Genomic DNA, 10963 nt, shown 5'->3' with positions numbered 1-10963 from the left:
TGTAGCTAGTTTAATAAGGTGTGGCTGATAGCTGGTTGTAACAAGTTTTGACCAAAAAAAGCTGGCAACAAAACTTAGCTTGAAATAGATCCCCACTCAACCTTTGAAAGAGAAACTGCAACCAAGGGTGCAAAAACAGATGAAAGTCCTGATTTTCAGCTTTTATTCTAATAGTTTACAAATGTGTTTTTCATTGATTCATCTATCACAGTGGAAGTGATGGAACACACTTCTTTCAGATTTGTATCTGGCTTACACATTTTAATGGCTTGTGTAGCACACAATCAACTGTGAAGGCAAAAAGAATGACAAGACTGAAGTTAAAAGAGGGAACTGTTTTTCACAAAGATTTTTTTGTAATTTTTATTCCTAATGAAAGCAAATGTAAAGCTTTTAGAAAAGAAATGTAAAGCTTTTAGAAAAATACAGCCCTTTTTTAAGGTCTTAGGGTTCTGACACAGTGTTGTTACTTTGGCCTTTACCCAAACACAGCCAAGAGAAATGGGATTATTACCAGTGCCTACAGGAGGCTGTTAGGAATGACAGGCTCACATAAGCTCCTTTGACTGGATGATTTCTAAACGAGGTGGTGATAACAGTTCTGTTATAAAAAGGAGACTTCCAGTAAAGCTGACTTTTAAGTACTCTTGTATACAATTTTTAGACAGCTTTTTTAGACATTAGCACTACATGGTGATAACATGACTCATAATAGAAGCCTGTCTTTCACCTTAAGCTGAAAACATGTTTTATATACCACAAAACTAACCACAAAAAGCCCCTGGACTCAGCTGAGATGCTATACAAAACAGGTTTTAGAGGATCAAATCAAGGTCACATAAGTTTTGGAGTAAAAATTTTAAACTCAGAAAATACTAATGCCATACACCATAAGCAGTTTCTGGTTTATTGGTAGCACTTCCATTACTATTTCAGTGTAAGTAAGTTTATTCAGAGTACATCCTTCAGCCTGAAATTAATGTTTATTTTCCAATTTGTGCCATTTGGTTTAGAATCAACAGATTTTATGCCTGGTTCATGCCTTTAAACCCTTATTTAAAATCCCTTTTTAACCAGGTATTTGTTAAAGACAGGCATGCCATTTAATGTCAATGCAAATTCAGCAAATAGATGAATAGAATACTACTTAATAATTCAGTGAGGGATAACTAAATTTACACTGAAAATATCCACTCAAGTTTTGAGACATGACTACGTCACAACTGTGACTACAGACGTTTACAATTAATTATACAGCTATTCTGTATCCACCTTCCTGTGTAAAAAGGTGTTAGTTCTCACTTGTTTTTCTGCAATGGAAACTTAAGTAAGTCATTTAGTTTGATGATGGAAAGGTACTTTCAAAGAAGCAGAGGATGCCTTCCTTACTAGCTCTATGAATGCTGATCATTAGGGGCTAAGCATCTTTCACATGAAATCAAAAGGTATTATAATGTCTCTAACAGACCTCACAGCAACTGTGAACATCTCTAGAAGATTTAATATTCTTTTCAATGTCTCTTCTTGTACCTTTTCACACTTTCTGCAATTCAGCTTGCTGATGACAGGCAGAGTTCATCCAGTGTAACTTAATATTCTGCATGCCTCTTTTTTATTTCTCTCATGCCTGAAAGGTTGTTTATTATGTCAAATTTTTACTTGAATATTCAAAACATACATTCAAAATTAATTTAGAAGTGTGTGGGAATGTGCTATAATTTATCTTAGTGGAACAACAAAATAAAATCCAATCTAAGGAGAGAACCCAACAAATTATTTTCTGTATGAAAGCTTATTAAAAATGCATCAAGCACACTTAGGGGTGAGGAGAATTCAGAGTGTACACAGTATTGTCTAAACATAGTTAGTGCTTTAGTTAACTTACTGAATTGCGACTGCTGTAGAAAGTGCAGGTCTCTGCAGAGTTTGTATGCTTTATAATTTTTATTATAAAATCAACTTCAAACAACATGACTGTCTTTCAGCAATTAGCCATGTGATACGATCATACTATGAAAAGGTGCTAATACTACTCATCTTTTGATACTAAGGTTTTAAGGTGAGTCTTCGTAACAGAGACATGGCAGAGTAAAGAGAGACCTCTCAGCACTGAGCAGCAGAGCCTGACTTAAAGGTGGGATGAATGTAGGTAGGAGCACGGAAGGGGAAAGTGAAGCAAGAGTTCCTTTGTTTTGGCAGGACAAGGCCCATTTGAATGGTTCAACTACATACGAGCTGCAATCTGTCAGACAACCAAAAGGCTGTGTGATCCTTCACTCCAATCTGTATTATCTCCATCTGCATTTTAGATCATCCAACAATTTAACTGCAATCCAACTGCTCTGAGCTCAGACTAAACAGGCTATAATCTCGGGTTTTGAGGAAATCCAACTGCAGATTTTACTAGACTAGAAAATGACTTATGTGTAAGTGCTGCAGACTGCCTCAGGTGGATTCCAGACAGCTCCAAATATACAGTACTCAAAGTGGGCATTGCCATAGAAGCTTGAGCATCACATATTCCTCAGAGGTATTTATTCACATACCCTTACATCTAGAAATGATAAAATAATCATCTACCCCACACTTTTGTAGAAAAGGTGGATTTAGAATTCTTTTCTGGCTGTTTTCTTTAAACATCACTTCTTTTATTCTATCAAAGTACTCATGAGGACAGTGACAATAATGATTTGATGTGCAAAAAAACCCTTCATAATTTATCAGAGACTAGGACACTGCAGTATGGAAAAAAGCCACCTGAAATGGGGAAAACTTGGAAACACAATGCAGCACAACACAGGGATCACCAGCTTTGTTACCTACCTCCAGTTAAGTAGCATTTGTAAGATGCTTTTGCTCCAGCTACTTGACTTTTGAGAAACACAATATTGGCTTAGGCTAACATTATTTCAAACCTAAGGTGATATCCATTAAGAACAACTAGGGACAAAAAATGCATAACGTCTCATAAAAATACTTCAGACTACATTTCTCAAACTAAATAATTCTATAAAAGCAAAACCTCGAATGTTTTATTAAAAAAGAAACAAAATCCAAGCATTTATTAATTTATTAAATATGTTCTAGAATTTCAGGATGGTCTTAAATATAAAAAATTAAAATCTTGAAATATCTTTAGAAAAACACTCAAGTTACAATATATATATAAACAAGCTAAAATTTAAATTTAAAATCTAGACTTCATTTGAAAATCAACTTTGCAATATAAAAATTAAACTCATTACTATAGCAATACTACTGAGCCTACGGAAGTGAAAAATACATTTAGCCAAAGTTCCACTCAAGGAAAAGATGGGTGGCTGTAGGGAGATTTCTTAAGGATGGTTCTTTCACATGAAGTGGTCTTGAATATAACTGAGAAATAAAATTTAAGTCAATACTTGGCCTTGTAGAGGATAAAAGTAAAAAAGTACTCAGCGCTAGAATGCACCAACAAACTTAAAATCCATTTATATGAACAAGAAATTAGAAAAACAGTGCACTAGCTTTTTCTTTACCTTACACATAGAATATATAATTTATCCTTTGCTTTTCCAGCAGCTCATGTTAGTTGTACTGTATTTACCACTTCTCAGCTTCTTTCCAAGGTTCAATCATCACCTGATATTTCAATGCCATACAGTTTTACCTAGAAATCCATTCAATGTCTCATGCTATACTTCACTAGAAAAACAGAATGTATTTATTTTTAATCAGTCTAAAGTCATCTAATGGGACAAGGCTTTACAATACAAAATAAAAGCCCTTCTATAAAAGCAGGCTTTTAGCAAATGCATTTCTTAAAAACATGAACTGACTTCAAACAGACCAGAATAAATATATCTAATATTATCATATCCCATTCTTTTCTCATAAATTACTCAGGATTACTGTAAGTAATTTAAACCAGCCTCAGATGCTAAAAGTAGCAACAATGTGTACACAAGAAGTTCACAATAAGGACAGAAGGTTTCAAAAATTACCTTTTAAACTTAAATCTTTGTGGGACATGGAACCACTAAAAAGGAATTAAAAGGCAAATAAGCTGACATCATATAAACACACTAGAAAATATGTTTTCCTTTTGCAGGGAAAATGCACTAAACAAGTAGTCTTGACAATAACTACTGAAGTGTCATCATGGGCAGTGGTGGTCAGAGTGCCATGACCTTCCTGTAGAAGCGTCCTTAGAAGGACATCCCAAAGGCATGGGCACACAGGAACGTCCCAAAGGCATAGGTCTGCTGCTGCTGAGCAATTTTGAGCTCTTCAATGAAATCAGCTCTTTAGGGCGATGCTGAAGGAAGAGATGGAGCCTTTATATGGAGTTCTGCAGGAGGCTTTTGTGGTTAGATAGGGACAGGCGGCACGGAAGATTTCGGGCTGTAACGGTGAGGGAAAGAGCAAAGTCCCATCCCCCTCTCGAGATGAGCTACCCCTGAAAGGAATGTAGACCCCCTACTAACATGTGCCAGTACTTTTCCACTCCAACTACTAACCCGGAAAGTAGGGCTATATCCTGTCTGACGTAGTAGAAGACCCGAAAGTATTTAACCTGAAAACTTTACTTAATAAACGTCTTTTGTAACCGTCTGCCATATTGGTACAATGCGTCTGTTACAAGACCCGACCCACTCATGAAAGCAAAGTGGAAGTCGTGCTGTATGTCTGGATACCAGAGCCTCCACTGTGGCAGAAACAGCGGACTGCTACAAGTGGTGCCGAAACCCGGGAACGATTACCTCGGAGGACGGGAGCCACGCTTTGGAAAAGGCACAGCGGGTAGGAGTCGGCCGGTCCGAACTTCTGCGGAAGAGAAGGAAAAGGGGGGACGCCCCCAGGACCCCGCGGACAGCATGGACTCCGTGACGATGGTCGTGAGTTTAGTTGCGGTCCACTGGAAACAGCGAGACCAAAAGGATTTATTTCTTGCTATTGCAAGATTATCGGATTTTGGCGTTATAAAACGCCCAATATATATATTAAATTCAGAGGGGTGGGACAAATATACAGTTGCCCTGGCGGAAGATACAAAAGCCACCGGCAGCGGAAAAGTTTTAAAAGCATGAGGAAAAGTTGAAAAAGTGTTGCGAAAAGCAATGGAAGAACAGGAGGCTTGGAAGGCTGCAAAAACGTGTTTATTCACGGCTAAGCAGCCGGGGAGAGGGGACCGAGGGGGCGCAGGACCCTCCGGAGAAGCCCTAGAAGAGACGGGGGGGGCGCGCAATGCGGCAGAAACCCCAGGGGAAAAGCGGGAATCAGACGCGTTATCCCCCTCCACAAATGCATGCATAAAAGCCGCGGAGCACGCGGAAAAACCCCAAATTACCCCACGAGAGCCCCCAGATCCGAACACCCCCGAAAAAACCGCGGCTTCCCCGACCGCTTTGCCTTGCCGCGTCCAGGGTCCGAGCGGCGACATTGCGCTAGGACCGGCGGTGGCACCGCCCGCGCAGAGCGGCGGCGGTCCGGCGCGGTCCAAAACGGCAGTCTCTCCGGGCGCTGAGATGCAGCGCGGGCGGGCGGAGGAGCGTACGCGGTTCGTCTGGGAAGAACTCGCGCGGCAGGCGCGAGACGCCGAGAGATTGGCTACCGCGGAGGGAATACACCCCCCGCCATATGGCCAATATGGTGCCGACGGTCCGGCGCGGGGGCGGGGCGACCAATCGCCGCTACCCCCCCCCGCCATGTGGCCAAGATGGCGCCGGCCACGTGGAGCGCGCGCGGGGGAGGGCGCCACGTGGCGATGCGAACCCGGAAGTGCAAAACCCCGCGACCGAGCATGTGTGGGGGGTCGGAGGAAACCCGGAGCCACCGACCTACATGGCGCATGCGCGGGAGAGCGGGGGGGGGCGGACGCGCGGACAAGGTCCTTTACCAATGTCATCTACCAAGTGCGGGGGCGAGCAAAAAGGGGGAACGTGGGACTACCCCTGCGAAAGGCGCCGGCGTCACCCCCGGTCGGAAGGGGGAAGTCAGGCGCGGGAGGCGGAATGGAGTCAAAGTAGAGGGGACATCCGAGCCCACCCGCGAAAGGCGGAACGGGGGCGGAGTCCGGGGAAAAAGCATAGCAAACCGGAAGCTTACCACCAGTTCACTTCCGATACGGAAGGGAGCTACAGCTCCACGGTGAGCTCTACAGAGAGCTCCGAGTCCGATTCGGAAACGGAGATAACAGATTTTATAAAGTTTTCAGCGAAACCGAGCAAAGCCTTTAACAATGTAAGGGAACAAACTCAGTGCAAACTAACCGATTTAAGTTTGTTGCCAGAGGAACGAGACACACCACCAAGCCATCAGAAAGCACCAGAGAAACCCGCGCGAGCGAGATCCAAGCACCAACGATATGCCTGTGTGATTTTGTTGCTGGAGTTTGTCGCCAGAGGACAAGCCAGCCCAGATTTCTACCCACACCAGCCATTCAGGTGGGTCATGAGACATCTTACCAGCGGTAAGGTGCTCAGAGACATCACCACACCAAACAGTCCATCCTTCGTGCTTCGTATTATCGATTTGTTTCCAGGACAACCAAAGGTAGACCCTCATTCTCCATTTTCATCACACACATACCTATCCTATTGGTGCCCAGCTTCAAACGCAGGAAAAAGCTATTGTAATAACCCCGGCTGGAGATATTGCGGACATTGGGGATGTGAGACCATTGTAACAGACGCCAGGCCGTCAGGGCCTGGGTGGGACCCACAAGAACCTGACAAATTCCTGCAGTTCACCTGGGCACCCGCAGGTTGTAAAACACCTCTCTCTGTACATGGGAATTCCTATCGATACAGCTACAAAGTCCCAAAAATCTGAAAATGCATATACTATAACATGACAGTTTTGCAACCCACTCATCCTAGCTGGACGGTGGGCAAAACCTGGACAGTGGTCCTTCAAGGGTCAAAAAAGTGGGTGAACGTGCAAATTACCAAGTCTCAACCCTCAGAACCCAAAGCTGTGGGGCCCAACAAGATAATTAAAAGCACACAGACAAAGAGAAATATGACCTACCCTAGGGCTGCACCTACAGGTGTCAGCAGAACCCCAACTAGTGATGCAAAAGCCTTTCAAATGAACAAATTAGCTAGGTCAGATCCCGATCCAATCTTTCGTATGTTAGAAGCTACCTTCCTTTCCCTGAATGAATCTAACCCTAACCTAACCAATTCCTGTTGGCTTTGTTATGATGTCCAACCACCTTTTTATGAAGGAGTTGCTTTAAACACCCCATTCAGTTACTCCGCCGCTGATACACCCCAGCAGTGCCAATGGGACACACCTCGCAGAGGCATCACCCTAAGCCAGGTCTCAGGCCGAGGCAAATGCTTTGGTAATGCAACCCTGGCTGAGCGAAAAGGGAATGTCTGCACCAGAGTTGTAAAGCCTAACAGAAAGAATAACAAGTGGGTAATCCCTGCTACATCGGCAATGTGGGTTTGTCAGAGGTCTGGAGTAAGTCCGTGTGTATTTCTTCCCAAGTTTGATGATTCTAACGATTTCTGTGTCCAAGTTCTGATTGTTCCTAGAGTCCTGTACCACTCAGAAGAAGAAATGTACAGCCTTCTCGAAGAATCCAACAGGCTCCACAAAAGAGAGATATTGACAGGTGTTACCATCGCAATGCTACTCACCTTAGGAGCAGCCGGCACAGCGACAGGTGTCTCAGCCCTGGCAACACAACACCAGGGTCTGTCTCAGCTGCAAATAACTATAGATGAGGACCTGCAGAGGATCGAGAAGTCCATTTCCTACTTGGAGAAGTCAGTCTCTTCGCTTTCAGAAGTGGTTCTACAGAACCGGCGTGGACTGGATCTCCTGTTCATGCAGCAGGGAGGTCTGTGTGCAGCCTTGAAAGAGGAATGCTGCTTCTATGCAGACCACACCGGAGTCGTCAGGGACTCCATGGCCGAACTCCGAAACAGACTGGCTCAGAGACAAAAAGACAGGGAAGCTCAGCAAGGCTGGTTCGAATCCTGGTTTAACCAATCCCCATGGTTAACCACTTTAATTTCCACCTTGGTAAGCCCATTGGCAATGCTACTTCTAACTGTTACCTTCGGACCATGCCTGCTGAACAAGATAGTTTCATTTGTCAAAGCTCGCCTAGATCAGACTAACATTCTGTTCATAGGCCAACATGAGATGCTGTGAATTTAAAATTGCCAGTCACAAGATTTCCAAACTTGCCTGGCAGAAATTTGCTCAGGTTTCCAAACTCCTTTTTCCCTTATTAAGTCCTAACCTTCTACCTCATTTAGTGCCTATATCTATATATATATATATGCGTATAACTACCTCGTTCTTTTGTGAGAGAGGCGGGGGGAGATGTGGTTAGATAGGGACAGGCGGCACGGAAGATTTCGGGCTGTAACGGTGAGGGAAAGAGCAAAGTCCCATCCCCCTCTCGAGATGAGCTACCCCTGAAAGGAATGTAGACCCCCTACTAACATGTGCCAGTACTTTTCCACTCCAACTACTAACCCGGAAAGTAGGGCTATATCCTGTCTGACGTAGTAGAAGACCCGAAAGTATTTAACCTGAAAACTTTACTTAATAAACGTCTTTTGTAACCGTCTGCCATATTGGTACAATGCGTCTGTTACAAGACCCGACCCACTCATGAAAGCAAAGTGGAAGTCGTGCTGTATGTCTGGATACCAGAGCCTCCACTGTGGCAGAAACAGCGGACTGCTACAGGCTTTATTCAATTTCTTTTCCAGAGACCAGGAACAGAGTAAGAGGGAGCAGGGGGTTATATGGGCAGGGCAGGGAGTGGGGTAGTACATCACGACCAACCACCTGAGGGCTCAGGGGCGGTGCAAGGGGGAAGGGCCAATGGGGTACGATGGACTAGCATAGGAATAGCAAACCACGCTGGGACTAACACTTTTGCTGGCCATAACTTCGGAAGCTATGAGTGAGAGTTACTCCCTCAAGCGGAGTGTGGTACACCTGGACCTAAGGGCTGTTCTCTCTCCAGGAGAGTGTTGCTAACCTATAGTTTGGCCTATTGGCCTCCACACTAAAGGTTCTTGGATACTCCCAGAGCCCAACCCTGACAAAGATGAGGTGATCAAAGCAAGGTGTACCCATACAAAGTGTCCCTCTACAGCCTGACTTGGGATGTTTGGACACAGCAATGCAGAAGGAGGCATAAGCATAGAAAAATATTTTACCACTACTCAGATATGCAGATATTACAGCACCTACAGAAGTTTCAACTATTTATATTTTGCTAATTATAATTTGTTTTGATAAACTTGAACAGGAATTATTTAGTTTTCAATTGAAACAGGAGAAAAGCAGTTATGGGACAAAATAGAAGGTGGAATTCAGGTGTGGGAAATAAAACTGTGAAACTATAGTGCATATCAAGAGATTCTTCTTCCCCCAACCACAAAACAAAAACAAAAACAAAACAAAAAAAAAACCAAAACAAAAAAACCCCCACAAAAACAAAAAACCAACCAAACAAAAAAAAAAAAATACCACCAAAAAACCCCACCAACCCAGCATGATTACTAACCTAAAACTTTATTTAGCAGATCTCAGTTGATGCTAGTTTGAATGTAGTACATTCAGTATTACTGAACTGAACTCATTCCCTGATAATGATTACCAGCTGCAATTCAAACAATTTTTGTTTCCTCTTCATTACTCTACACAAGCTACATTTGGGTGCTACCTAGAACACATTACTTTCAAATTCAGTTTAAAGTCTTAGTAAATAAATTCATTTAATTTATTGTTTTACCAACACATGAAGCACATGAAAAAATTCAAACACTTGAACTTAGTTCCTAAAATTTCTAGAAGCCAGATAAAGGCTACTTTCCATATATCTATTTAGCTGTATCTGTTGTAAAGTCTTAAAAATTGATATGGTACGCAGGACTGACAGCTTTAATGGTAATAAATATTAGAAAAACACATTCCTGAGACAGCACTATTAATCATGTTACATTCTTCTATATTGTCAAAAATACTAGTCGTGTTAATTGCACTGTTTCAGGTGACAATCAGCTAGCAGGCTCTGCTGATTGAGACAAGCCTCTTAATGACAGTTTAGGTGATTATATTCACGCTATATTTAGAGCTTGTTTGGGCTGCTTGATTGAAAAAATAACAGAAAAAACCCCTTGTAACTGACGTTGGGATTGTTTCCTAGGAACAAGAATGACAGGAAGACACACAGAATCTGCAGCTTTTGGATTCTACTACTTCAGTGGCAGAACTGCAGGCTCAGCCACCAACCGGCAGCAGGCTGCATCTGCTTACAATGAGTACGTCAAGAAACAGGCATACTCGCTGTTAAGTGCTAAAGGAGCAAAACTATATCAACTTTAAAAATAAAGTATACCAAACTGAAAGTATACCCAACTGAAACTATGTATTTAAAATCAAGGGTATCTGTAATTAGCTGACATTCTAAAAACTGCTAAGTTAGAGAATACTGAACATATCCACTGAAAATATTGTTTCCTAGGTATTGCAAATAAAAAAAAAGGATTTTGCATTGCAAACAAAGAGTAAGGTCAAAAGAAATGACCTTCAATTGTTCTTTATGTCCATTCACATAAAATTTTGCCACCATGATAAATACATTATAGTAATGGTAATTTATTCTATAATTTCTTTGCCTGCCAGATGACCCTAACTCTCTGGTACAAAAACAAGGCCAGCAATTTGTTTGGGTCTGCTAGAACTACAATTTTTTTAGAAGTTTTGGAAGACTTCATAAAGGTGTGAGATTGAGGCAGTCAGGATGCAGGAAAATATGTACTCAGAGTGCAGAAGAAAATGAAACAATTCCCACTTATTCCCTGCAATAAGAATGAATGAATGAATGTAGCTGTTTCCATTATAAAATATTCTGAAACATAAATTTCACGTGCTTGGCCGTATGATTAAGACAGATGGCAGTCACCATCTCTTACCTAAATCAGTGTGCACTTTTCTCCTC

The sequence above is a fragment of the Sylvia atricapilla genome, chromosome 4 (genome assembly GCF_009819655.1).
Source record: "Sylvia atricapilla isolate bSylAtr1 chromosome 4, bSylAtr1.pri, whole genome shotgun sequence".
Lineage (NCBI taxonomy): Eukaryota > Metazoa > Chordata > Aves > Passeriformes > Sylviidae > Sylvia > Sylvia atricapilla.
Note: the sequence above shows the minus strand (reverse complement) of the source record.